We start from the raw sequence: 27,699 nt of genomic DNA, 5'->3' as shown, positions 1-27,699 counted from the left end.
CAGTACCCTAACCTTCAGCGACCACCACCCTAATCAGCCAGCAGCCATCAACATTGTCAAGATCCTCAGCAAGATTATGACTTGCTGACAGTTCAGATGATCATTAGCATTTTTAGCAATACAGCATTTTAAAATTAATATATGTACATTGTTTTTTAGACACAATGCTATTAAACAATGAATAGACTGCAGCATAGGATAAACATAACATTTACATACACCAGAAAACCAAAATATTTGTGTGACTTGCTTGCTTTTTTGCAATACTGTCTTTTTTTCAGTGGTCTGGAACCAAACCCACAGGTTTGAGGTATGCTTGTACAGAAAGTTTGCAACGTGGGTGTATTATCTCCTCTCACTCTACTCTAGGACCTGTCTCTTGTTTCAACTACAGTCTCACTATTAGTGATATCACTTATTGCTCATCAGTAATAGTCCCCATCATCATGCCAGATGCTTAAACTTGGACTGTGTAGTGGTTTTAAAATATATCCACAAAGTCTTTGATATTCCATCCTTCAATATGTGAAGCCTAATTTCCCTTCTTTTGAATGTGGGTTTGACTTAGTGACTTGCTTCTAATAAATAAAATATGGCAGGAGTGAGAGGAAGTCTTCTGAGACTAGATCATAAAAGGCATTGTGACTTCTTCTTTGATGTCTCTTGTTGGATCATTTGCTCTGTGGGAAGCCAGCTTGCATGTTGTGAGGACTCTCACACACCCCTATACCAAGGTCTACGTGGTCAACAATTGAGGCTTCCCGACAACACTCAGCACCACCTTGCCAGGCCTGTGAATGAATGATTGACTTACAAGTGGATCTGCTAGTCCCAGTCAAGCCTTCAGGTAACTGTAGTTCCAGCCAACATCTAGACTGCCACCTCATGAGAGAACCTGAACTAGCCAGGTAAGCTGCTCTGATTCCTGACACATGACACTATGTGAGAAAATAGTTCGTTTTTTTTTTTTTTTTAAACCACTAAGCTTTGGGGGTAATTTTATTATGCAACAACAGATAACAAATTCAGAATAGTTTTGTTTGACTTTTTCTCACCTACTTAAGCTATATTATTTTCCCCTTATTTATTGCATCTACTACCATATTATAGTCCTTCATCTCTTAATTATTGTTTTCACATGCAGTCATTCTGTAGGCCTTTCTGTTCTCCACTTGTTTGGAGGAAATTCTCCATAGGTCTCTTGCACTTTTTTCTATCTGGTGAACAGAAACATTGTCTTTTTGTTCTGGATTATCTTTTCAAGGATGCAGATTTGCTTACTGTCCAGTATAATAAAACAGTGTCTTCCTCAGGAGCAAAGGTCCGACAGGTTTGCTTACTGCCCATTATTGAAGACTCAGGTTTTGTAAGTTCAGCATTTCTCAGCTGTGATGCAAACGTACTGCATGTGCAGTATACACGGGGCCCCTTCTGCATCACCCCCATGGCACTTGGATGGGAGGTGTAACTAAAGCAAAATGATGTTCATGTGGCCTGCTGGGTCCTGAATAATTAAATCCTTTATTTCTGATATAGGGTCTCATGACTTTTGCAGGCTAACTTTTCAGCTTGCAAGTAAGGTAAAATCTCAGACTCTTCATGGTTCGTGACAGTTTTAACCCATTTGCCTGAATTCCACCTAAGGCTGCAATCATGCCCATTTTCAAGTAATTATTTTATTCATTTACCAAATGAAAACTGCTAAACCTCTGACTCCCATTTTAACGGCACATTTTTTTTTCTTTGATACATCTTAGGAAATGTGTTAGCAAGGCAAATTTCAAGCACATTCTTCTTATTTCTACCTTGGAACTCTAGAAGGTACAATATATATACATATTTTTGAGACAGGGTCTTGCTCTGTCACCTAGACTGGAGTACAGTGGTACTATCTCGGCTCACTTCAGCCTCTGCCTCCTGGGCTCAAGTCATCCCTCCACCTCAGTCTCTGAGTAGCTGAGACTATAGGTGTGTACCATCATGCCTGGCTAGGTGACAGTATTTTTTTGTGTTATATCTTCCTCTTATTCTTTTCCCGAGAACCAAGACATCCTTCCACTTGTCTCTGAATAGCTGAGACTATAGGTGTGTGCCGTCACGCCTGGCTACGTGACAGTTTTTTGTGTGTTATATCTTCCTCTTATTCTTTTCCATAGAACCATGACACCTACCACTTTCAAGATAAATGTGTACAACTTATGTCTCCTGGGAAATATTTATCCATTTTTTTTTTTTAAACGGAGTTTCGCTCTTGTTACCCAGGCTGGAGTGCAATGGCGCGATCTCGGCTCACCGCAACCTCTGCCTCCTGGGTTCAGGCAATTCTCCTGCCTCAGCCTCCTGAGTAGCTGGGATTACAGGCATGCACCACCATGCACAGCTAATTTTTTGTATTTTTAGTAGAGACGGGGTTTCACCATGTTGACCAGGATGGTCTCGATCTGTTGACCTCGTGATCCACCCGCCTCGGCCTCCCAAAGTGCTGGGATTACAGGCATGAGCCACCGCGTCCGGCCTATCCATTGTTCTTAAACCTGATTCTCCTCATAGTCTGAGTGGAATAACTGTTTCATCCTTGCTTTCTCTTATCTCCCCCTCAAGTAGGCAGCTCTTACATCTTATACAACAGCACTTATTTGTAGACATATATTTATGCCTTTTAAAAATCATATGTTATCTTGTATAGATATAGATCCTCTATAGGATAAGAACCCCCTTGAAAGCAAGAGATGTGGCCTTTTTTCCTTAGACAAGCAGATCTGGACAGAGAATGCTTTATTTACATGGTAGTCATTTACCCAGTGCTGGCAGACCCAAATGTTCTGGTTTCCTGGGATAATCCAAATCTTGTTTGGTGACATTGCCTTGGTTTTTGAACACAGGCTTAGAAACAATTGCTGAAGTAGCTCCAGTCCTAGGAAGCAGATGGCAATCCTTGAAACTGCCTCTGGCTGCCACTGCAGAGCAATTCCTCTTTTCTGGCCCAAGATTTCTTCCCAGTCTTAGCCTTTATCCAGGACTTTTTATTCTTTCCCTCAGGCTGCTGTAGTTTAAGTCGTCCTCTAGAAAACAAAACAAAACAAAACACAAAACCCACCAAAGCTCTTCAGTCTTTTGTCCATTGAATAAATCTTCAATTCTCTTTCTTATGCCTTTTAATGTTCTCTCTCTCAGTTAAGATTGGGCTTCTTGGTTTCATATTCTATTCTCTGTGGGAAAGCATTAAAAATAAGAACTAAACAAAAAGTCTTACTGTAAGGAGAATTTTTTTGGAGTCTCTGCTTTTCTTTTTGATGTTTAATCTATTCTGCAAACACAGAATTTTAGCTAATCTGTCCTTCACTATATCTGCACTCCTGGAAGTTCAGTCCTTGTGGGCAGTTTCTTTCTTTCTTTTTTTTTTTGGGGGGGGGCAACTTTTATATATAGCCTTTTAAGGATCATCTCCTTTCTCCAGGCCCATTCTGCTACAGGCTTGTAAACTTGAAGCAACATGAGTGTGTCTGTGTGTGTGCACGTGCACACATCAGAAGAAGAAAAAGAACTTTCTCACCAAGCAGACTTTTCCAAGTGTCCTCGGCTAGTTTACAATGTGTGAGCTGGGCATAGAGGAAGTGGGTGATTGTCCCTTGATGATTCTCATGGCTAACAGCTTCTTTAAATTCTGTAAGGTTGTAAGACAGCAATTTTTTCTGACCAGTTTCTTGGCTTGCCGTCCTAATTCGGATGGTCTGAAGCTGTGATATTTAAAGTAGCCAAAAGAATAAAATTAAGGCTCTTCTTTATGTTGTGGCCATGCAACACGGGGATTCATAACCAAAGCATTTAAATAGTTACATGGGATAATATATGGGAAATACAATGTATACTTCTCTTTGATACTATTCCTTCAAATTGCTATAAAAGCCCAATGAAAAGAAATTCTTATGTTAGAAAAATCTTTATCTTAGGGAAAGGAGCATCACACACTGGGCTCTGTAGGGGGGAAATAGGGGAGGGACAGTGAGGAGTTGGGAGTTGGAGAGAGACAGCGTGGGGAGAAATGCCAGATATAGGTGATAGGGAGGAAGGCAGCATATCACACTGCCATGTGTGTACCTATGCAACAATCTTGCATGTTCATCACATATACCCAAAACCTAAAATGCAATAAAAAGAAAAAATTGACAAGAAAAAAAAAAAAGAAAAAAGAAAAATCTTTATCTTTTGTGAAATATTCTTTTTTTACTGTTTTTGCTCTGGAACTGAAGTATTTTCTAAAACACACACACGCACAAACACACACACACACACACACACACATTTATTAATTTATATTTTGAGACAGGTTCTTGCTCTGTTGCCTAGGCTGGAGTGCAGTGGTATGATCACAACTCACCACAGCCTCAACCACTTGTGACTGGGACTACAGGCGTGCCCCAGCATGCCTGGCTTATTTATTTTTTGTAAAGGTGGGAGTCTCACTATGTTGGCCAGGCTGGTCTTGAACTCCTAGGTTCCAGTGATCCTCCTGCCATGACCTCTGAAATTGTTGGGATTATAGGTGTGAACCACTAAGTCTGGCCTAAACTTTAAATATATATAAATAGCTGAGTACAATAGACTGTTTCACCTGGTGTTTCAGTATTTAAAGTTTCCCGCCTTGCCCCCAGGCCAGATTATTACCTACATGGCTTGAATTACTGTAACATATATTAGAGTGCTGAGGACGTGCATAAATTTATAGCAGTTATGAAAATAACAAACACCAAAATTAGCTTAACTTTTTCTTATTCTTGTCCCAAATCCCATTCTCATCTTTCCCCTTACTTGAGGTAAACTTAATTTTACTATGTCACAAATTGGGTTCCTCATGAAACAGTCTCTGAGACTCTAAGATTTGTATGTGGAAGTTTTTTCTGTGGGTGTTTTGGGAGACATACCTGAATGGTGAGGGAAGAATAATTGGGTTAAGGAAAAAGTTAAACTCTGATTCAGTCACAATAGACATTTCAACTAATCTTACAGAGAGTCCTGCAACAGGATGCTTGTGTAGAATTGTGTGTCTTAAAGCAAGGAGGCCAAGACCAGACCCCTTCCTTCATTGGCTAGTCACCCGGTGCAGGCCTTCTCTATGGAAGAGAGAGAGTCCCACAAGTTATGGTGTGTTATTAGTTTTATATATTTATAAAATTTGATTTGTTAAAATTTTGTTGAATAATTTTTACATCTATATTCATCAGGGATATTGATCTGTAGATTTCTTTTCTTGTATTGACACTGTCTGGTTTAGGGGTCAGGGTAGTGCTGTCTTCATAAAATGAGTTGTAAAACGTTCTTTTTTCTGGAAAAGACTGTGTGGAAGGAGTATTAATTTTTTCTTAAATATTTAGTAGACTTCACATGTGAAACCCTCTGATTCTAGAGTTTCGTTGGAAATATTTTAGCTATGAATTTATTTAATAAATATAAAGTTATCTATTTTTATTTTGAGTGAGTTTTAATAGTTAATGTCTTTCAAAGAATTGGTCCATTTCATCTAGGCTGTCAAATTTATTATATGAATAGAATTTTTTTTGGTAGTATTCCCTCATTATTCTTTCAATGTCTGTGGGTTTTAAAGTGATATCTCCTGTTTCATTCCTGATGTTTGTAATTTGTGACTTCTGTCCTTTTTAATCAACCTGCCACAGTTTTATGTATGTTTTAATATTTTTGAAGAAACAGCTTTTGGTTTTATTGATTTTCTCTTTTGTTATTCTGTCCTCAATGTAATTGATCGTTATCTCTTTGTTATTTCTTTCCTTTCTTTGAGTTCATTTACTCATCATTTGTAGTTTCTTATGGTGGAAGCTTAGAGCATTAATTTGAGACCTTTCTTTCTTTCTGATCTATGCCTTTAATACCATAAATTTCCCTTTAAGCACTGTTTAACTATATCCTACAGATTTTGATATGTTGTATTTTTATTTTCATTATATTCAAAGTATTTTTGAATTTCTCTTGAGTTTCTTTTGATTCATGGATTATTTAACTGTGGATTGTTTCATTTCTTAGAATCTGGGGAAAATAATATATTTCTTAATTGTCTTTTAGTTTAATTCTATTATGACGACAGCTGATAGTTTGGATAAGTTTAATTCTTTAAAATTTAAGAATGCGGGCCAGGCACAGTGGCTCATGCCTGTAATCCCAGCACTTTGGGAGGCTGAGGTGGGTGGACCGCAAGGCCTGGCCAACATGGTGAAACTCTGTCTCTACTAAAAACACAAAAATTAGCTGAGCGTGGTGGTGGGTGCCCGTAGTCCTATCTACTTGGGAGGCTGAGGCAGGGGAATTACTTGAATCCTGGAGGCGGAGGTTGCAGTGAGTCGAGATCACGCCACTGCATTCCAGCCTGGGCGACAGAGCGAGATTTTTCTCAAAAAATAAAAAATAAAATAAAATAAAATTTAAGAATGTGGCCGGGCGCGGTGGCTCAAGCCTGTAATCCCAGCACTTTGGGAGGCCGAGATGGGTGGATCACGAGGTCGAGAGATGAGACCATCCTGGTCAACACGGTGAAACCCCGTCTCTACTAAAAATACAAAAAATTTAGCTGGGCATGGTGGTGCGTGCCTGTAATCCCAGCTGCTCGGGAGGCTGAGGCAGGAGAATTGCCTGAACCCAGGAGGTGGAGGTTGCGGTGAACCGAGAACGCGCCATTGCACTCCAGCCTGGGTAACAAGAGCGAAACTCCGTCTCAAAAAAAAAAAAAAAAAAAAAAATTTAAGAATGTGTTTCAACTTAGTGACTATTCCAAAGGCATTTGAAATGAATGTATATTCTATTTTGTTGGATGGAGTAGTGTATAAATGTCAATTAGGTTAAATTAGTTGCTAATATTAAAGCTTCCTATATCTTTGCTCCAATTCTGTCTGCATATTCTATTAATTACTGATAGAGGTATGTTGAAGTCACCAGCTATAGGATTTTTCTGTGTGTTTTTGTCATTTTATTAAGCTTTTGCTTTATGTGCTTTATAGCTCTGTTGTCAGGGGCATGCGTATTTAAAATTGTTAAGCCATCATGGTGAATTGAGCCTTTTATCATTGTGGAAATTTCCTCTTTGTCACTGGTAATTTTCCTTATTCTGAATTTGTCCAATATTAATACATCTACTCCATCATTTCTTATATTATCATTTCCTAGTATATGCTGTTTCATTCTGTTATTTTTAGCCTTTTTTGTTTGTTTGCTTTTTACCATTATATGAAATGGATTTCTTTTAGACAGCTGATAGGTGAATTTTTCTTTTTCAAATATTATCTGATAATCTCTCTTATTTAATTGGTGTGTTAAATAAGTAGTGACTGACATGTAGTGTACTTATTTGTATGGTTGGATTTAGGCTGCTATTTTATTAGCTTTCTGTCCATTCATTTTGTTTTTTATACCTTTGTTTTTCATTTCTTGCCTTTTTGGTTTATTTGAACATTTAGAATTACATTCTCATTTATCTGCAGTACTTGTTTTAGTATATCTTTTGCTATAGTTTTTCTTTTAGTGATTATCCTAGGGCTTATGATATATATATCAAAGTTTACACAATCTACTTAGAATTAATGTTTGACCACTTTAGGTAAAATGAAGAGAGCTCAGGGCAGTTTCCCCTTCCCCATTTTGGATGTAGCTGTCATATGTATCACATCAACCTATTTTGAAATAGCATTGTAAGTTTTGCTTTCAGCAATCATACATATTATAACAATCTTAACAGGCAAATACTTCTCTAATTTATTTACATCGATATTTACAATTTCTGTTGCTCTTTTCTTGTTACTGACCTTCCAAGTTTCCTTCCATTATTGCTTTTCTTCCACTTGTGAATCTTTATTTAGCATTTCTTTTAAAACACATCTCCTGGTGACATATTTCCTTCACTTGAGAATGTCCTAATTTTGCCTTCATTCTAATGGGTATTTTTTGATATAAGATTAGTTTGACAATTCTTTCTTTCAGTACTTGAAAATAATGTTATTCTGCTGTCTTCTGGACTCCATAGTTTCTGATAAGTAAGCTGCAGTAATTGAAATTCTTCCTCCCCTACATGTAATGTAATTTTTTCTTGGTTACTTTGAAGACTTTAAAACTTTATCTTTGATTTCTGGGAGTTTCATTATGATGTATCTAGGTGTGGTTTTCTTTATATTTATCCAGTTTGTGGTTGCTGAGATTCTTTGGATGTGTAAATGTATGTGTTTCACCAAATTTGGGGAATTTTCAGCCATTATTTCTTCAAATAATTTTCTGTACTATTCTTTTTTTTCCTCTCCTTCTATAACTCCAGTGTGATAAATGTTAGACCTTTGATATTATCTCATTGGTCTCTGAGGCTCTGTTTATTTTTTGACCTTTTGTCCCCTTTCATTGTTAAAACTGAATATTTTCTACTAAGCTATCTTCATGTTCATTGACTTTCTTCTTTCATTGGCCATTGAGTCAAGTCCCTCTAATGAATTTTAATTTTTTTATTGTATTTTTCTGCTGTAGATTTTAAAAAGTTTTTATTCTGCAGCTTCTATTCTTTTGCAGAGACCATAATTCCATTTGTTTCTAGATGTTTTGCCTTTACTTCTTGGGGCATGGTTATACTAGCTGTCATACTTTTTTTTGTTTGATAATTTTACATTTGGATCATCTTAATGTTGATATCTGTTGATTCCCCTTTCATTTTTTTCCCCCCTTTCATTTAAGTTGTTTGCATTTTCTTAGTGATTCTCTATGTCAAATAATTTTGAATTGTATGTTGGGTATTTTGAATACTGTGTTATGAGATTTGGGCTCTATTAAATCTTTTTGGAGACTGCTTTTTTTTTGTTTTATTTTTATTATACTTTAAGTTCTGGGGCACATGTGCAGAATGTGCAGGTTTGTTACATAGGTGGTTTGCTGTGTCCATAAACCCATCATCTACATCAGGTATTTCTTCTAATGCTATCCCTTCTCTAGACCCTCACCCCTGCTATCCCTCCCGTAGTCCCCACCCCCTGACAGGCCCTGGTGTGTGATGGTCCCCTCCCTGTATTCATGTGTTCTCATTGTTCAACACACACTTATAAGTGAGAACATGCAGTGTTTTGTTTTCTGTTCTTGTGTTAGTTTGCTAAGAATGATAGTTTCCAGCTTTATCCATGTCCCTGCAAAGGATATGAACTTGTCATTTTTATGGCTGCATAGTATTCCATGGTATATATGTGCCACATTTTTTTTATCCAGTCTCATTGATGGGCATTTGGGTTGGTTCCAAGTCTTTGCTATTGTGAACAGTGCCTCAATAAACATACATGTGCATGTGTCTTTATAATAGAATGATTTATAATCCTTTGGGTATATACCCAGTAATGGGATTGTTGGGTCAAACAGTATTTCTAGTTCTAGATCCTTGAGGAATTGCCACACTGTCTTCTACAATGGTTGAACTAATTTACACTCTCACCAACAGTGTAAAAGCATTCCTATTTCTCCACTTCCTCTTCAGCATCTGTTGTTTCTTGATTTTTTAATGATTGCCATTCTAACTGGCGTGAGATGGTATCTCAATGTGGTTTCAATTTGCATTTCTCTAATGACCAGTGATGATGAGCTTTTTAAAATATGTTTGTTGGCTGCATAAATGTCTTCTTTTGAGAAGTGTCTGTTCATATTCTTCACCCATTTTTTGATAGGGTTGTTTTTTTCTTGTAAATTTGTTTAAGTTCTATGTAGATTCTGGATATTAGCCCTTTGTCAGATGAGCATATTGCAAAATTTTTTCCTATTTTGTTGGTTGCTGGTTCACTCTAATGATAGTTTCTTTTGCTGTGCAGAAGCTCTTCAGTTTAGTTATATTCCATTTGTCTATTTTGGCCTTTGTTGCCATTGCTTTTGGTGTTTTAGTCATGAAGTCCTTGCCCATGCCACTTTCCTGAATGGTATTGCCTAGGTTTTCTTTTATGTTTTTTAATGGTGTTAGGTTTACATCTTTAATCCACCTGGAGTTAATTTTTGTATAACGTGTTACAAGATTTGGGCTCCATTAAATCTTTTCAGAGACTGGCTTTCTTTTTTTTTTTTTTAAAGCAAGAAATCAACCTTGAATTTACATTGCAAGTTCTGACCTGATCTTCTTGGTTTTGGTTCCAGCGTCGGTTTAGTTTTCACAGACTTTGCTGGGCTATCCTGGTTTTCATAGCGTATGTGCTTCCATGTGTGGTCTACACTATAGTGCAGGTCTCAGAGCTTTTGCTCTCTGATTCTGATAGACTTTATATATATTAAGGTTGAGGACAAGTTCAAGGCTTCATACAGAGATTTAAAGAATCTCTTTCAGCTCCCTCCTTTCCAGATCTTTCCTCACTCGTTGGCTGCCAGTTAATTTATTCAGCATTTCTATATGGCTATAGTGTGAATGTGTGTGTGTGTGTGGGGGGGGGTCCATGTTAACTCAGCCTGCCATGTTACTAAAACCAGAAGTCTGCATATTTATTAAATAATTACATTTATATATATTTTTTTTACAACAAAATGATGTAATTTTCACTGTGATATTTATATACTTTTACAAAAAGTTCATGTAGCAGATAATGTCAATGCCCCACTACTATTTTCTTAAATCCCTTACTCATTTTTGTTTCTTTCGACTCCCAGAAGTATTCAATCCTGACAGCTAGCATATGCATTGCTTTGTGAGAAAGTTGATTGTAGGCTATGGCTGTGGGTTTGCTTGTGGATGCCTGAAATGGGAATTTACATCCTCTGGAGATAGCCCTGATACCAATACCTGATAGGGACAGGAGTGTAATATTCCAGCTTCCTTACTCCTCATCTTTACAACCCTTAGACATAACCCAAACTGTGAGTTTCACTGTAAAATTGAGCTAAATTTAACTCCCATGGGGGCTTGCTAGATATTGGCATCCTTCTCTTTTTTTTCTTTGCTGCCCACTTCCTGATTTCTTTACTGGTTTTTCCTTGGAAAACTTCTGAATAAATAACTTTCACATCAATTCTTGTCCCAATATCTGCTTCTAGGGACCCCACAGTGATGAGATGGCCTTCAACATTCCTTGGTGTAAGCACCCCACAGAATTCCCTCCTCTCAAGCACTGATGAGGACCTGTAAATATGATGAGCTAGTGACTCCCTTCATTAGGTTATATTAGACAGCAAAGGTGAATGGATAATCACTCCTTGATCAGTTAGGACTCAGTTTTAGCAGTCTCTTCTACTGGCCTTAAAAATTGAACTATCATATGTGAGGGGGCCACAGGACAAGGAGCTGCAGGGCCTCTAGGAGCTAAGATTGGCCTTCAGTTGATAGCCAGAAAGAGGAGTGGGGACCTCATCCCTATAACAGCAAGGAACTAAATTCTGCCAATAACATGTGAACTCCAGAAAGTCACACAGCATGGCTGACACCTAGATTGTAGCAGCCTTGTGAGATTTGAGCAGAGGACCTCATTAAGCCGTGCCTGGACTCCTGCCCATAGAAACTGGAGATTAATAAATGTAGATGGTTTTAAGAAGCTAATTGTGTGGTATTTCATTATGCAGCAATACAAATTAATATAACAATCTAAGGCAGTTATTCCAATATTCTCTGTTTTCTCACTAATCTTATCAATATTATAATATTGAGTGTATTTATGATGTTGATTCTGAAACAGCTTCTGAATTATCGAAGACCATTATGGGTTTATTTATTTAGGCATAATTTCTTGAATGATTGGCATGTATAAAGCACTTTTTTAGGTTCTGAGGGGAAATCAAGATGAATATTATCTTTCCTGACTTAAAGGAATCGATATTGTAGAGAGTAGGGGAAAATATGCTGTACATGGATAACAATTATATTAAAAATTATATACTAAAAGTGCAATAAGGAAGGCGTAAAGAAGATGCTATGGGACCATGTAAAGCTCTGTTAGAATGAAATTTAATATATGTAATGTGTCCACCTCAGTGTTGAATTCACAGCTGAAGTTCAAAAAACAATAGCAGTGTGGTCTAGTGAATATAGCAGTGATTTGGCAGTCAGATACACCTAGGTTTCAATCCAGCCTCTTATATAATTTTCGCTTAATTTCCACATTGGTAAAGATTTTTACAAACTTTTTACAGAGCAGATTATATCATTTTCACTCAATTTTCTCATTGGTGAAGTCTTTTTACAAACTTTGTAACTTTATGATCAGGAGCAAACTATTTATAGCATGTCCCACGAATGATTATGGTATTCCATAACTGAGAGTGAATAGAATGAATTGGAAAATGGAGGCTCTAGTAATAATTCTGATAGATGAAGAAGGCCTAAAGTCCATGGCAGTGGAAAAGAGAGTGAGAGTAGATTAGAGTTATTCAGGAGGTAGAAGAGACTGGACTTTGAAATGATCGTGTGGCAGAGGTTTTGAGATGAGAGAAGTAAAAAAAATGGCATTTATATCTCCTCCCTCAATGTTCCCTTCTGAAGAGGTTTTACCTTGACTGTATATGATAGAAAATAAATACTTTTTTTTTTTTAAATTTTTTATTGGATTTTAGGTTTTGGGGTACATGAGCAGAGCATGCAAGACAGTTGCGTAGGTACACACATGGCAGTGTGCTTTGCTTTTCTTCTCCCCTTCACCCACATTTGGCATTTCTCCCCAGGCTATCCCTCCCCACCTCCCCATCCCAATGGCCCTCCCCTTTTCCCCCCAATAGACCCCAGTGTTTAGTACTCCCCTTTATGTGTCCATGTGTTCTCATTTTTCATCACCCACCTATGAGTGAGAATATGCGGTGTTTCATTTTCTGTTCTTGTGTCAGTTTGCTGAGGATGATGTTCTCCAGATTCATCCATGTCCCTACAAACGACACAAACTCATCATTTCTGATCGCTGCATAATATTCCATGGTGTATATGTGCCACATTTTTCCAATCCAGTCTATTATCAGTGGGCATTTGGGTTGATTCCAGGTCTTTGCTATTGTAAACAGTGCTGCAATGAACATTCGTGTACATGTGTCCTTAGAGTAGAACGATTTATAGTCTTTTGGATATATACCCAGTAATGGGATTGCTGGGTCAAATGGAATTTCTATTTCTAAGGCCTTGAGGAATCGCCACACTGTCTTCCACAATGGTTGAACTAATTTACACTCCCACCAACAGTGTAGAAGTGTTCCTTTTTCTCCACATCCTCTCCAGCATCTGTTGTCTCCAGATTTTTTAATGATCGCCATTCTAACTGGCGTGAGATGGTATCTCAATGTAGTTTTGATTTGCATCTCTCTGATGACCAGTGACAATGAGCATTTTTTCATATGATTGTTGGCCTCATCTATGTCTTCTTTTGTAAAGTGTCTGTTCATATCCTTTGCCCACTTTTGAATGGGCTTGTTTGTTTTTTTTCCTGTAAATCTGCTTGAGTTGTTTGTAAATTCTGGATATCAGCCCTTTGTCAGATGGGTAGACTGCGAAAATTTTTTCCCATTCTGTTGGTTGCCGATCCACTCTAGTGACTGTTTCTTTTGCCGTGCAGAAGCTGTGGAGTTTCATTAGGTCCCATTTGTCTATTTTGGCTTTTGTTGCCAATGCTTTTGGTGTTTTGTTCATGAAGTCCTTGCCTACTCCTATGTCCTGGATAGTTTTGCCTAGATTTCCTTCCAGGGTTTTTATTGTGCCAGGTCTTATGTTTAAGTCTTTAATCCATCTGGAGTTAATTTTAGTGTAAGGTGTCAGGAAGGGGTCCAGTTTCTGCTTTCTGCACATGGCTAGCCAGTTTTCCCAACACCATTTGTTAAACATGGAATTGTTTCCCCATTGCTTGTTTTTGTCAGGTTTATCAAAGATTGTATAGTTGTATGTATGTTGTGTTGCCTCTGGTGCCTCTGTTTTGTTCCATTGGTCTATATCTCTGTTTTGGTACCAGTACCATGCTGTTTTGATTACTGTAGCCTTGTAGTATAGTTTGAAATCTGGTAGTGTGATGCCCCCCACTGTGTTCTTTTTACTTAGAATTGACTTGGCTATGCGGGCTCTCTTTTGGTTCCATATGAAGTTCATGGTGGTTTTGTCCAGTTCTGTGAAGAAAGTCAGTGGTAGCTTGATGGGGATAGCGTTGATTCTGTAAATTACTTTGGGCAGTATAGCCATTTTCACGATATTAATTCTTCCTAACCATGAACAAGGAATGTTTCTCCATCTGTTTGTGTCCTCTCTGATTTCGTTGAGCAGTGGTTTGTAGTTCTCCTTGAAGAGGTCTCTTACATTCCTTGTGAGTTGTATTCCAAGGTATTTTATTCTTTTTGTAGCAATTGCGAATGGCAGTTCGCTCTTGATTTGGCTTTCTTTAAGTCCGTTGTTGGTGTAGACGAATGCTTGTGATTTTTGCACATTGATTTTATATCCTGAGACTTTGCTGAAGTTGCTTATCAGTTTCAGGAGTTTTTGGGCTGAGGCAATGGGGTCTTCTAGGTATACTATCATGTCGTCTGCAAATAGAGACAATTTGGCTTCCACCTTTCCTATTTGAATACCCTTTATTTCTTTTTCTTGCCTGATTGCTCTGGCTAGAACTTCCAGTACTATATTGAATAGGAGTGGTGAGAGAGGGCATCCTTGTCTAGTGCCAGATTTCAAAGGGAATGCTTCCAGTTTTTGCCCATTCAGTATGATATTGGCTGTTGGTTTGTCATAAATAGCTTTTATTACTTTGAGATACGTTCCATCGATACCGAGTTTATTGAGGGTTTTTAGCATAAAGGGCTGTTGAATTTTGTCAAATGCCTTCTCTGCGTCAATTGAGATAATCATGTGGTTTTTGGTTTTGGTTCTGTTTATGTGGTGAATTACGTTGATAGACTTGCATATGTTGAACCAGCCTTGCATCCCTGGGATGAATCCTACTTGATCATGATGAATAAGTTTTTTGATTTGCTGTTGCAATCGGCTTGCCAATATTTTATTGAAGATTTTTGCATCTATGTTCATCATGGATATTGGCCTGAAGTTTTCTTTTCTCGTTGGGACTCTGCCGGGTTTTGGTATCAGGATGATGTTGGTCTCATAAAATGAATTGGGAAGGAGTCCCTCTTTTTGGATTGTTTGAAATAGTTTTAGAAGGAATGGTACCAGCTCCTCCTTGTGTGTCTGGTAGAATTCGGCTGTGAGCCCGTCTGGACCTGGGCTTTTTTTGTGTGGTAGGCTCTTAATTGCTGCCTCAACTTCAGACCTTGTTATTGGTCTATTCATAGTTTCAGCTTCCTCCTGGTTTAGGCTTGGGAGGACACAGGAGTCCAGGAATTTATCCATTTCTTCCAGGTTTACTAGTTTATGTGCATAGAGTTGTTTGTAATATTCTCTGATGATGGTTTGAATTTCTGTGGAATCTGTGGTGATTTCCCCTTTATCATTTTTTATTGCATCTATTTGGTTGTTCTCTCTTTTATTTTTAATCAGTCTGGCTAGTGGTCTGTCTATTTTGTTGATCTTTTCAAAAAACCAGCTCTTGGATTTATTGATTTTTTGAAGGGTTTTTCGTGTCTCAATCTCCTTCAGCTCAGCTCTGATCTTAGTTATTTCTTGTCTTCTGCTGGGTTTTGAGTTTTTTTGATCTTGCTCCTCCAGCTCTTTCAATTTTGACGATAGGGTGTCAATTTTGGATCTCTCCATTCTCCTCATATGGGCACTTATTGCTATATACTTTCCTCTAGAGACTGCTTTAAATGTGTCCCAGAGGTTCTGGCACGTTGTGTCTTCGTTCTCATTGGTTTCGAAGAACTTCTTTATTTCTGCCTTCATTTCGTTGTTTACCCAGTCAACATTCAAGAGCCAGTTGTTCAGTTTCCATGAAGCTGTGCGGTTCTGGGTCGGTTTCTGAATTCTGAGTTCTAACTTGATTGCACTATGGTCTGAGAGGCTGTTTGTTATGATTTCAGTTGTTTTGCATTTGTTGAGCAGTGCTTTACTTCCAATTATGTGGTCAATTTTAGAGTAGGTGTGATGTGGTGCTGAGAAGAATGTGTATTCTGTGGATTTGGGGTGGAGAGTTCTCTAAATGTCTATCAGGTTTGCTTTCTCCAGGTCTGAGTTCAAGCCCTGGATATCCTTGTTGATTTTCTGTCTGATTGATCTGTCTAGTATTTACAGTGGAGTGTTAAAGTCTCCCAATATTATTGTGTGGGAGTCTAAGTCCTTTTGTAAGTCATTAAGAACTTGCCTTATGTATCTGGGTGCTCCTGCATTGGGTCCATATATGTTTAGGATCGTTAGCTCTTCTTGTTGTATCGATCCTTTTACCAGTATGTAATGGCCTTCTTTGTCTCTTTTGATCTTTGTTGCTTTAAAGTCTATTTTATCAGAGATGAGAATTGCAACTCCTGCTTTTTTTTGCTTTCCATTAGCTTGGTAAATCTTCCTCCATCCGTTTATTTTGAGCCTTTGTGTATCCTTGCATGTGAGATGGGTTTCCTGGATACAGCACACTGATGGGTTTTGGATTTTTATCCAATTTGCCAGTCTGTGTCTTTTGATTGGTGCATTTAGTCCATTTATATTTAGGGTTAATATTGTTATGTGTGAATTTGACACTGCCATTTTGATGCTAAGTGGCTGTTTTGCCTGTTAGTTGTTGTAGATTCTTCATTATGTTGAAGCTCTTTAGCATTCAGTGTGATTTTGGAATGGCTGGTACTGGTTGATCCTTTCTATGTGTAGTGCCTCTTTTAGGAGCTCTTGTAAAGCAGGCCTGGTGGTGACAAAATCTCTAAGTACTTGCTTGTTCGCAAAGGATTTTATTTTTCCTTCACTTCTGAAGCTCAGTTTGGCTGGATATGAAATTCTGGGTTGAAAGTTCTTTTCTTTAAGAATGTTGAATATTGGCCCCCACTCTCTTCTGGCTTGTAGTGTTTCTGCCGAGAGATCTGCTGTGAGTCTGATGGGCTTCCCTTTGTGGGTGACCCGACCTTTCTCTCTGGCTGCCCTTAGTATTCTCTCCTTTATTTCAACCCTGTTGAATCTGACGATTATGTGCCTTGGGGTTGCTCTTCTTGCGGAATATCTTTGTGGTGTTCTCTGTATTTCCTGCAATTGAGTGTTGGCCTGTCTTGCTAGGTGGGGGAAATTTTCCTGGATGATGTCCTGAAGAGTATTTTCCAGCTTGGATTCATTCTCTTCGTCCCCTTCTGGTACACCTATCAAACGTAGGTTGGGTCTTTTCACATAGTCCCACATTTCTTGGAGACTTTGTTCATTCCTTTTTGTGCTTTTTTCTCTGATCTTGGTTTCTCGTTTTATTTCATTGAGTTGGTCTTCGACTTCAGATATTCTTTCTTCTGCTTGGTCAATTCGGCTATTGAAACTTATGTTTGCTTCGCGAAGTTCTAGTATTGTGTTTTTCAGCTCCTTTAATTCATTCATATTCCTCTCTAAGTTATCCATTCTTGTTATCATTTCCTCGAATCTTTTTTCAAATCTTTTCTCAAGGTTCTTAGTTTCTTTGCATTGATTTAATACATGATCTTTTAGCTCACAAAAGTTTCTCATTATCCATCTTCTGAAGTCTAATTCCGTCATTTCGTCACAGTCATTCTCCATCCAGCTTTGTTCCCTTGCTGGTGAGGAGTTTTGGTCCTTTGTAGGAGACGAGGTGTTCTGGTTTCGGGTGTTTTTCTCCTTTTTGCGCTGGTTTCTTCCCATCTTTGTAGATTTGTCTGCTGGTCGTCTGCGTAGTTGTTGACTTTTCGATTGGGTCTCTGAGTGGACACCCAGAATGTTGATGATGAAGTATTTCTGTTGCTTGGTTTTCCTTCTACCAGTCTAGCCCCTTTGCTGTTCGACTGCTGAGGTCTGCTCCAGACCCTGCTTGTCTGGGGTGCACCTCAAGCAGCTGTGGCACAGCGAGGGATGCTACCAGTTTCTTTTTCTGCTATCTTTGTCCCAGGATGATGCCTGCCTAATGTCAGTCTTTTGGATATAGAGGGGTCAGGGAGCTGCTTGAGGAGACAGTTTGTACTTTATAGGGGTTTAATTGCTGAGCTGTGCACTCTGTTGTTCCTTCAGGGCTGTTAGGCTGCTATGTTTGATTCTGCTGCAACAGAGCTCATTAACCCCCCCCCCTTTTTTTTTCTCAAATGCTCTGTGTTGAGGGGTTTGGGCTTTATTTTTGGATGTTCGATGAGGTGTCCTGCCCAGCTAGAAGGCAGACTAACCACTGTTTGGTTGCCGAGGCTCCGCCCTGCTGTTGTGTGATTCGCCCTGTTCCTGCAGGCTCTGCTGTGGTCTCCGCCACGCCCTGCGGCGGAGTCTCTTCGTTGTAGCGTGTTGCCTCAGCAACGGCTGGCTGCCTCAGCAGTGGGCGTGTATATCAGTTGGGGCGGGTTGCCTCGGTAACAGCTGGCTGTGTCAGCAGTGGGCGTGTATCTCAGTTGGGGCGGGTTGCCTCGGTAGTGGTGGACGCCCCTCCCCCACAGAGCGTCTCGGACCGTCTGCTCGGGATAGTTTGAAATCGCGGTTTTGTTCGTCCCACTGGGTATCCCAATCCCTGCAATTCCCTCGGCTGGGCTACTGTCCAAGTCTTGTTCAGTCTCAAGTCCAGCCCTCTCAAGTCTCAGGTTGCTGGTTCAACAAGGCACCCGGACAAGCGCGCCCTGTGGGGATTGCTGGGTAGGGCCGGCCGCCAGTGCCCCAGCTGCCGGCTTTGCCAGGCAGACCTACTGCCTGGCGTCCCGTGTCTTTTTATACTTGGGAGTTTCCCCGTTCTGTGGGCAACAAGATCAGTCTGGAAATGCAGCTCGGACTCACCGTTTGCGGATTCAACGCGAGCTCCAATCCTGGGTTGTTCTCACAGCGCCATCTTGAGTCCCCCCTCCAATAAATACTTTTTGAATAGATGCATGAGTAAAGAGCATTAATAGTACTTTTAGGAAACCTCACACCATTCACTTGCCTTACTCTGTTAGTTTCTCATTAGTGACAGAGTACTGTTCTTATTCATAATAGGAGCTCTCAATATAAAGATACCAAGCCAGGAATGGTAGCATGTGCTTGTAGTCCCAGCTACTCAGGAGACTGAGGCAGGAGAGTCACTTGAGCCCAGGAGTTCCAGGCCAGCCTGGGAAACATAGTGAGATCCTGTCTCTAAAAAGTTAAAATAAAATACACAAAGCAGCATACATTTTTCAGTTTTCTTTATTGGAAATACATGTTCATGGGGAAACCTCTGAATGTTTTTTCTTGGGGAAAATGGTAGTACCATGGAGAGCAGCCACAGGGAGTTGGAGTGGTCTGAAAGCATGGTAATGCTAACAGGGTGTAAGACTCCTGTGGATTCTGTAGATAGGAATGTTATCTGAATATTCAAAACTTATTTTCAGGCTCTGTAAACATTTATTTTAAACATATGGTCTACTTCAGGTATCTCTTTGGATTGGAAGTAAGTTTGTTTTGAGCCTTTCATTTTGGTGCTCAGCAAATGCTAATTTCCTGGTTGGACACTGGAGTATCAGATGCTTCATCTCAAAATGTTTATGAGAAAACCACATTTTCCCTTGACAACAAGAGCATGGGAATGGATAATGTGTTAAATAGCTCCTAGAGTATATGTATGGTGTGTTTTGGTTACCCTAGAGCACGTGCTTTATTTCTTGCACAATGCTAGACAGGTATAGGTGTAATTATCATATTAACTAGCCAGTTAGCTATTCTGTGAGACTATGATTATGCAGAGTGTAGAGAAAACTTTATTTATGAACTTATTCTCAAGGAGAAAACAAAAGCAAAAAGCTAAGCCAGCACATCATCTAATTCTCAATGTAAAATAATGCAGAAGTGCGGAAGATGAACATCTGATTTGTCACATCTGATACACTAATGTTTTATCCAAAAGGAAGAACACATTGTAACTTGCTCAGTCATCTGCATAAACACCACCTGGCCCTTTACAGGCACCTACTCAAGTAACAAGAGTCAACGAATGGCAGCTCTGCTCATAGCCTTTTCACTGGCAGAAATAGAAAAATCTCTTTTCTTTTCACTGGTAGAAATAGAAAAATATCTTTATTTCTTTACAGACAAAACATTTATGTATCAAAGTAGCAGCATCAAATACATTTTTTTCAACAACATAAGATCTAGGTGATTAAAGTGAAGCCAATGGAATCTTCTACATTAGATCTTCTACATTAGGGAATATATGGTTACAAATTGCCTAGATTTTGAACAGCTGAAAAAAAATTCCTGATTCTTTAAAAAGCAGGTATATCAAACTAGGCCTCATGCAATAAGGTATTTATTGAAACCTGAAGTCACTTCCCCCGCCCCACCTCCCTAGGTATATCACTTAGTAAATCTTGCATTAGAAATAGCTATAGGTTTTAGTGTAAACTATTTTGCCAGAGATAAGAGGATTTTTCCTCCTCTGAACTGGCACATTCTGGTCGTATGCCTCAGTGAGCATACCTTTGTGCTACATTACACACATGGAAGTAGTATCACACTTTCCAGTTGTACTAATATAAAAAGGAGGAACCGGGATCACTAAAGTATATTGTACCAGTCTTGCATGTTTTCAAAGGAAAGTTAGCGGAAGGGTGAATGAGACTCATATGCTGGCTTAAAGAAAGAGTTAGGAAAATAAATCTCACTTGCCTTTACATTTTAGATCCCAGTTGGCTAACTAGAAAGTGTCAACTACCTTGTTTCCTTCACTGTGTAAACCCTGCCAAAATCTTGGTATATTTCTATAGAGAGGAGACAATTGAACAAATTAGTCTTCTGGATGTACCAGTTTTTAAATTTTTTTTAATGAGGGGAAAGTGTCAGAGAGCCATTGAGCTCTGCCCTTAGCTCATTATTTTATTGACAACCTGTGGGACATGCTTAGTTTCTAAAACTTTCTACCTTTAAATTAATCTTCATGCTAAATTTCTTCCTGGAGCCACTTGAAAAGTGACAGTCTGCAGCTCTTTTATATTTGGTTTCTGGATGTCGTGTTTTGAATTAATGCTTTCATTTAAAACATTTAAAAAATACTACATAATACATGGACATATTTTGGGGCTACATACGGTAATTGGATACATTCATGTAACATGTAAAGATCAAATGAAAGCAACTGAAATGTCCACATTAGTAGACTTTAATGCATGTATTTGGTGATGAGAATGACTGGGCTTTCCTTGCTTTTGGATTTAATGTATTATGAAATTACGACATTTAATTGTCCAGGACATGTATGTCAACCCAGAGCAAGTGTTTAATTTGTTTACACTGTTCAACTGCATCTATCATTAGTCTCTGGTATAGACTCCTATTTTAATTGTATGATCTGATTCATGTTGGAAAAGTATGCCTGGATTAGAGAGGGAGAAGGATCTTGCTCATTTTTCAATTCCCAGTGCAGCCTGGAAAGTAATTTTATTCATTTATTCTACTAAAAAATTTAAAGTTCCTACTGTGTGCCAGTGTTGGGGAGAGACTAATGAAAGGAAGACATGGTACCTGCCTTCATGCAGCTTATATTCTAATACATTTGAATGCATGTTTATGATTCCAGAAATAATTGACAACATTTCGACTTCAGGATTAGCAAGATGATGTCATTTCAGCAATTAACATGAAATTACATGTTTTGAGTACTTAGTATATACAAAACATTTTGTTACATGTCATTTCATTTAATCTGCACTACAAACGCAGCAGGTAATGTTAGTCTAATTTTACAGATAAGGAAATTGATACACAGATTGATCTCATACGTCCCCCCATTAGATAGCTACCCAGGTCTATCTGGTTGAAAAGCCACCTTGCTGAGGGTTTGCATTGGCATCATCAGCCTACCTCTGCAAAGTAAATTTAAACTTAAATAATTTAGATGAATAAATTAGAGGTATTATTTTTCTTTTCATCCTAACTAAAAGTTGGAAACTCAAATATCTACAGAGATAACAGGCATAATATAGTAAAGCAGGAGAGTATTAATAGGGAGTGGTGAGGAGTGCAGCACATTCAAGCTTATGTGCTTTATTTAAATATTCCAGGTGATTTCTGCTATGTGTGATTGAGGGCCTGGGGATGTGATGTTGTTAGACTATTCAGCACATTTGTGCAAATTAGAAAAAGTCACTCCTTCCCCTTAGTGAATATAGTCCAGGCCTGGCAAATGAGTGCAGGCCTTGTGATCATGGCTCAGCAAAGGAATGTGGGTTGGGAACCAGCCCCACTTACCCCCTTCAGCTGGTGCCTTGTGCAAGGAAAAGCAAGAGAAACTGGACATCTGTTTTGTTTTTTTTTTTTTTGATATAGGGAGTTGCCCTGTTACCTAGGCTGGAGTGCAGTGGAATGATCATGGCTCATTGCAGACTCAACCTCCAGGGTTCAAGTGATCCTTCCCACCTCAGCCTCCCGAGGAACTGGAACCGCAGGAGCATGCCACCACACCTAGCTAATTCTTGTATTTTTTAGAGATAAGGTTTTGCTATATTGCCCAGGCTGGCCTCAAACTCTTGGGTTGGCCTCAAACTCCCACCTCAACCTCCCAAAGTGCTGGGATTATAGGTGTGAGCCACTGAACCTGGCCTGACACCTGGATTCTTAAGGTGAAATTTGTTGATTTTTAAAATTATAGATTTAAAAATCATGGCATGGGTCAAATAAAACTCAGTGATTTTTGGATTTGGCCTGCTGGCCACCATTTGAAACTTCTGAATTACAAGCTAAGCCTGTGAAGTGAGAAGCAGCAGTTTTTTATTTATTTAGTCATCATGCTCCTCAAATATCTGGATACAAAAATGTTTTCAATTTCAATCTCAAAAGTAAGAAGCATTTTTAGTATCTACATTTTAAAGGCTAATTAGAAGCAAAATTATTTTGTCTTTAAAAAGCCTAGCTGCTTTAGTCATGAAATATTCTCAGGTGGTTTGTTATTTGGTAATTACCTATGTTTAACATGGATACTTGGGAGTTAAAAATGCATCAAGGTTAATTGCAAAAAGGAAGCAAAACTTGTGTAAATCTCAAATTATTTTGAATTTTTCTCTTAATTGTAGATTGAGCATCAGTTATGGCCTGTGATTGGTGTTAAGATAATATTTGATGATGCTAATGCAGAGTGAGCTAAGAATAACACCAGAGAAAATCCGTATTATCTCACCCATAGGAGATTTCACATTTTGGTCATGAATTTAGGTTGTCTCAAAATAATTTTGCCAGAGTCTAAGCTAATTATTGCTCATTTTAAGTTTTTGCTCAGTTAAGTTTTGTCTTTGTAATGACTAATTCTTTGTATGCTATCTTACTTAAGCAAACCAAACCATCAGTACGTACATCAAGGGAATCATGAAAGGTATGTATTGCAGTGAAAAGGGACAGGTACCAAAGATATACCTCACAACCCTGTGCGTCCTACACTGGTACTTCAGGGAAATCTTGTCTTGAGAAATGATAGGAAGCTGCCCAGAGACAGAGAACAAATTGATACTTTTTTTGCAGAGGTGGGAAGAAAATACCAGGTCTGTCTGAGTGATTACTAACGACCTCTTTTGATGAAATGCAGTTCTTTCCAAGGACTAGAGTTGTTTGGACCTTAAGTAGTCATTACTTTTGTGAAGTTCCATAAGCATGAAGTTCTTTTTCATCTTCAGGGAAGGGAGAGCATAGGTCAGTGAGAACGCCGCATTTTATTTTTTTCCTTTTCACCTACAAATGAAACTCTGTGTGCCTAAGATCTTAAACCCAAACTGCAAAACTGAAAGAACGTAAGCTACACACATATGAAATTGCCACAAGCATAGTTCGTTGTCTAGAGTCTAAAACATTCTGAAGAAGAGTATCTTTTTTTTGTTCTGAGGGAAGCCTAGAACAAATTTTGATTAGGTTCCCAAAACCTGGCACTGAAATGGGAAATAGGTTGGAGAATCAAAGTAAGTGCATAGCTATTGCTATTTTGCCTTTGATATTCAGCTTTTAATTATGAGGACATATATTTTCTTTGCCTATATATATATTCATACATATTGTTGACACTATTTCACTGGGACATACATTTATATATATATTTTTGTGTGGATATGTATATACTTGCACAGATATATATATATACACAAACACAGATATATATATGTATATACACAGACACATACATACACACACAAATATATATGTATGTAACAGTGGAATAGGTATATATAATGTATATGATATACAGAGATAAATATATGTGTGTGTATATATGTATACCTAAAATAAATATATAGATATGAATACACATATGGGCAAGAAAAATATGTATTCTAATAATTAAAAAGCTGAATATTAAAGGCAAACATAGCATGTGTGTGTGTGTGTATATATATATATATATTTGTATTTATCTGTGTGTATATACGTATATATACACACACACATTTCCTGAAGGCTATTTTGAGGAGAAATTACTCTGAGTCTAGCTGTACTAGTCATGAAAAATGATGTATGTGTGTCATATTTATGTGTCAAATATATATATATATACATATATATGTATATATTCCACAGATAAATATATATGTATGTGCAACTGGAATAGTCCTGTTGGAATATTCAGCTTCAGCTTTTCCTTTAACATGGTGTTTTGACCAAAATATTAGATCAGGAAGGAATCTTGGTGACACACTTTATTTTCAAACTGTGATCCTTGGAATCCCAAGTGGCTTTGGACATGTTTCAAGGTTCCCATAAGAATTTTATTTAAAAATTATGCAATCAGTTCTCAATTATCTAGACTATTATAGTCTGCAAAGTGGGAGGTTATCAATCAGGGCTTCAGAACTCCAGTCACATTTTAGCCAGACTACTTCCATTTTATTCATTTATTTATTAAGTAAATATTTATCTAGTACCTCCGATATGGCCAGGTACTATTTTAGGTGCTGAGAATAAAGGGGTTGAACAAGGTAGACAGAGTCCATTGTTTCATAGAGCTTATCTTCTGGGATGGGGTGGATAGGGGAGAACAGACTTCTGATGAGCATGCCTAAGGAATACTAGGAAGGCCAATGATTCTGGACTATGGTGAACAAGGAGGGAGTTAGGCAAACGGGCCAGAGAGATATCAGGTTAAGAACATACAAGGCCCTGAAGGTAAAATAAGGATTTTGGATTTTAGTATAAGTGTAATCATAAGAGAGGTAACCTGATTGTGATTTAAATGGGTCATCTGCTCCTGTATGGCTAAGAGCCTATGGTATGGCCAGAGTGGAAGCAGCAAAGTCTGTTGGGAGATTTAAGTAGATTTCCACTTCTAAGCATGTTGTAGTAGGTTGCATTAGGGCAATACTCCTGCTGAAAACAATTAGAAAAAGCTGAATAAATTCTGAAATGTATCATTTTAAAAGCACAAAGAGCTGTGGGAGCTATGAGGACAAGACAGACTGCAATTTCAGAGATGGACATGGATGATTAGGAGCTATTTTCTCCCCTGAGAGCATTTGATAATTCTGGGCATGAGCTAAGGATTAAAACTTGGCCCAGGTTGAGGGCTATTTCTTGGAAAATAAAAACTTTCGTGATTATGTGGATCTAGAGTGACAAAATTTGAGACTAGACGGATCTCAAATACATGGCCAGGTTTTTCCACAGGACATCTGCTGAACTCTGAAGCTTCATAGATTAAAGAGCTAGGTTGAAAGCTTCTGAAAGAGTGGAATATCACGTAGTCTTGTGATGCTTAGGAAATGAAGTTTTCTCTGGGGAGCAGGCCCCAAAATAAAATATACAAGGGATAAAATCCCTAGAAGGAGTGGTGAAGATGTAGAGATACTTTTCATCTGGGATAGTTAGTAAATCTGGGTGCCTCCTGAGGTTGAGAATCTAGGCTTGACCTGTAGTAGAGTGGCAGAAGGCCCTTCCTGGGAAACAGAAAGCAGCAGAAATTTGTCTATTTTTTTTTTTTTGGACTGAAGTAACAAAATTGCAGACTTGAGGAGTGTCAGACAAGATGTTTCCTTGATGACATTTGCCACATTTGAAGCTGTGTGGGTCAGGAAGCTAAAGAACTAAGTGATAAACTTCTGATGGGCAGAACTGACTCTCCTTCAGTCATTCAGATTTGGAAAATCAAAATCCTACCAAGCTCACAATTAAAAACCCTGGGGAGCCATGTCTTAGGAACAGGGCCAAGCAGAGCTACATTGAGTTTCACCAAAACTTCTTCACAGCTGCAAATCAGCACAATTCCAGATTGGCTTGAGATAATTAATCCCCCTAATAGCTGGCCTTGCTATTAGCAAAAGGAAGAAAGCCTTTCTGATGGAAGACAGCATCATCTGGAAGCTCTAAGTTTTCTTTAGAATTGGAGAGTAGGGGAACCATCCAAGATGGCGGATCGCTAACATCTTGGGATTGCAGCTCCCAGTGAAAGCGCAGAGATTGAGAGGACGCCACACTTTCAGACAAATTTTTGTCAGTCACGGAGCAAAAGATTCCCAGTGGAGGAGCCACACAGGTCACCAGCGCGACTCTTGTGGCCAGCGCAGCGGTTTTACTGGCACCTCAGCACGGCAGCTCTTGGTGCAGAGTAAACGGGACTGGTTCCCCTTCTGACCAACGTTTGGAGCTCCGGGAAGGCAGAGTCGCCTATTACGGACTCAAGAAGGAAGCCAGACTGGAGATTCCTGGGCAGAAAAGCACCATCAGTCTTAACGCTGCTGTTTTGGCCGGCGCAGTGGGTTGCTCATATTTTGGCCCTGGGAATTAACAACTTGGATGTCCACTCAGAGACCTAATTTGAAAGCTGGTAATTACAAAGATGACAGATGGATAAATTTACAATGATGGAAAGAAACCAGCATAAAAAGGCTGAGGATACCCAAAATCAGAATGCCTCTCCCTCTAAAGAGGATCACAGTTCCTCATCAACAAGGGAACAAGGCTTGATGGAGAATGAGTGCATCCCAATAACAGAATCAGGCTTCAGAAGACGGATAATAAGAAACTTCTGTGAGTTAAAAGAACATGTTGTAGCCCAATGTAAAGAAACTAAGAACTTTGAAAAAAGGTTTGACGAAATCCTAATGAGAATAGACAATTTAGAGAGGAATATAAGTGAATTAATGGAACTGAAGAATACAATACAGGAACTCTGAGAAGTATGCACAGGTTTAAACACTTGAATTGATCAAGCAGAAGAAAGGATATCAGAGGTTGAAGCCCAACTTAATGAAATAAAATGAGAAGACAAGATTAGAGAAAAAAGAATAAAAAGGAATGAGCAAAGTCTCCAAGAAATGTGAGACTATGTGAAAAGACCAAATTTATGTTTGATAAGTGTACCTGAATGCGACAGAGAGAATGAATCCAAGCTGGAAAATATTCTTCAGGAAATTATTCAGGAAATTTTCCTAACCTAGCAAAGCAGGACAATATTCAACCCCAGGTAATACAGAGAACACCACAAAGATATTCCTCAAGAAGAACAACCCCAAGGCATATAATTGTTAGATTCACCAGGGTTGAAACGAAGGAGAAAATACTAAGGGCAGCCAGAGAGAAAGGTCAGGTTACCCACAAAGGGAAGCCTATCAGACTTACAGCAGATCTCTCAGCAGAAACTCTACAAGCCAGAAGAGAGCAGGGGCCAATATTCAACATCCTTAAAGAACAGAACTTTCAGCCCAGAATTTCATATCCAGCCAAACTAAGCTTCACAACTGAAGGAAAAATAAAATCTTTTATGAACAAGC

General features: G+C 38.6%; 1 long non-coding RNA gene across 3 annotated transcripts in view; it reads left to right on the top strand.

Annotated features, from left to right (window-relative positions):
- Positions 1 to 716: 716 nt before the first annotated feature.
- Positions 717 to 27,699, top strand: part of LOC118143022 (uncharacterized) — a 234,149-nt gene continuing 207,166 nt past the window's right edge. For all 3 annotated transcript variants that reach the window (XR_013520562.1, XR_013520561.1, XR_013520560.1), the window contains exon 1: positions 717 to 908. This is a non-coding gene — a long non-coding RNA (uncharacterized LOC118143022). The remainder of the gene's footprint in view (positions 909 to 27,699) is intronic.

The sequence above is a fragment of the Callithrix jacchus genome, chromosome 7 (assembly GCF_049354715.1).
Source record: "Callithrix jacchus isolate 240 chromosome 7, calJac240_pri, whole genome shotgun sequence".
Classification (NCBI taxonomy): domain Eukaryota; kingdom Metazoa; phylum Chordata; class Mammalia; order Primates; family Cebidae; genus Callithrix; species Callithrix jacchus.
The sequence above is the reverse complement of the archived record's forward strand: the minus strand, read 5'-3'. Positions and strand labels throughout refer to the sequence as shown.